This window comes from Malus domestica, chromosome 09, assembly GCF_042453785.1.
Source record: "Malus domestica chromosome 09, GDT2T_hap1".
In the NCBI taxonomy this organism is placed as follows: domain Eukaryota; kingdom Viridiplantae; phylum Streptophyta; class Magnoliopsida; order Rosales; family Rosaceae; genus Malus; species Malus domestica.
In genome coordinates this window covers 13091880-13094339 of record NC_091669.1, presented here as the reverse complement: position 1 = coordinate 13094339, position 2460 = coordinate 13091880, and positions in this window count along the sequence as shown.

Here is a 2460-nt window from a genome sequence, read left to right as displayed (position 1 = left end):
CTTGATCAAGATAGTGTGAAGCAAAATCAATTCATGTTACCCAACAAAGCTTCAACCTCAAAGCTTCAATACCAAAGCTTCACCTACAAAGCTTAATATATATATATATATATATATATATTTGGAATTTTGAAAATTCAAAAAGTCGAAAATTCGAAAAATCGAAAAAAAAAAATATTGTCTATGCCTCCTCTTCTTTGGGCCTAACAACTTTCATAACAAATATATATATGAAATAGGAGTTTTGGGCTACCACTTAGAAAGGAAATGCCTCATTCGTCAACTCCCTCGACCGGAGACTTGGGGGACTCCTACCATATGCTACTGCACCTTGATACTCATAAGTCCCACGACCACTCAGTGACTTGGATTTTTCAAGTCTCCAACCGAGAAGTTTTCCTCACTCGGGAAATTAAGGGAGCACTACCTCAACATACATGCTTCACTCACAAAGCTTCAACATACAAGCTTCAACAAAAGAAAAAAATTCAAAGAACTTAGTGAAGAAGGCTTTTGTGTATTTAACACAATACGTTGAAATGAAGCAAAGCTTATTTATTGATATCTTCGATAGGTTACAAATATGTACATATACATGAATCAAAATAAACAAACAAGAGGGAGCCTTTACAAAGGTTGCTCAGGAGAAGTCTCAGCAGTCGGTAGAGCCGCAGAAAGAGTAGGCACCAAAGGGTGATCATTCGGAGCCTCAGTATTGGGCAGAACCCCAGAAGGAGGAGGCACCGAAGATTGATCATTTGGAGCTTCATTACGCGATGCAGCCCCAGAAGACGAAGGCAATAAATGCCATTGGAACAAACCCATAAACCTCTGATGATCAAGTAAAATCTGACCATCAGATTCCTACATCTGGTCAAGCTTCCTCTTCATGTTTGTAGCATAGTCATGTGCGAGCATGTGCAACTGTTTATTCTCATGCTTGAGCCCTCTAATCTCCTATTTGAGACTTATCACTTCAGACGCCAATGATTCAACTTGGCGGGTTCGAACAAATAGGCGTTGGGCCATATTAGACACAGAACCTGCACACTGAACACTGAGAGCCAGAGAATCCTGAACAGCTAACTCATCAGACCGTTTGGAAAGTAGTCTGTTATCTTTGGGAGTGAGAAGGTTCCTGGCCACCCCCGCAACGGTCATATCATTCTTCATCATAGAGTCCCCAACAGTAAGAGGACCAGTAGGGGATAAGAAGGATGGGCGCCATATGTTGTCTTGAGGAGGCATGTTTGCCTCTTCATTAAAGTTCAAGTCAAAACGACGGTCGGATGGGCCAGACATTTTCAGAAATGATGAAGGAGAAATGAGGTCCAATAAATCTCTGAAGCACAAAAATAAGGGAAAAATTCCTACAAGCAATAACTCTTTGAACGTACTTTTTGCACACAATTGGTACCCCTATAAAAGGAAGGGCAGCATGGCCGTTTGTTCAAAAATCGAAGAGGCACCACTCTCCAGATTCCGAGAAGCAGATTTTCCTGAGTAAAATATGTCGACAATCCCCAAACGTAACATCATCTTTTAGGGTACCACAGATAACTTTGCCAAAGATCTTTGACAAAGTTTAGACACATAAATTTTGAAGGTCCAGCTACTCTACCATTACCTATAAGGGTAAAGGAACAACACCAATGCTCGATAACTGGAAAGTTCCTATGTGTGTCAACCTCCGTGCTCCGTGGCAAGGCAGACTGGCAAAAATGCTCAACCTTTACTCACATCGAGAAAACACTCCTAATAGGATTACTTTCTCAAAAATCGAAGAGGCACCCCTCCCCGAATCTCGAGAGCCAGACTCTCACCAGGATTGCTTTCTCAAAAATCAAAGAGGCACCGTTATCCGAATTTCGAGAGCCAGACTCCCACCAGGATTACTTTCTCAAAAATCAAAGAGGCACTGCTATCCGAATCTCGAGAGCCAAACTCCTACCATGATCGCTTTCTCAAAAATCGAAGAGGCAACATTCTCCGAATCTCAAGAGCCAGATCCCCAACAGGATTGCTTGTTCAAAAACTGAAGAGGCACCGCTCTTCAAACTTCGAGAGCCAGATTTCCTTGGATAAAATTTGTCTGCAATCTTCACACGCAACATCAGCTTTCCAGATACCACAGACCACTTTTTCAAAGTGCTCTGACAAAATTAAAACACGTGAAGCTTACAGCTCCCATTACATTGCTATGACCAAGAAGGGTACATGAATAACATTACTACTTGTTGTTAGGGAGACTCCTATACTTGTCGACCTCCATCTTTCACGAACAGGCAGACCTGCAAAAATGCTCAACCCTTCCTCATATCTAAGAGGGCACTCCCAACGAAGCCTCTCGAAATACTCAGCTTTCTCCCCCCCCAATAATACCTATGCAAACTAGCCATACCAGAGTAAGAGTATTTCATATCATCAGGGTCAAAAGCAAGAGTATCCCATATCATGCTT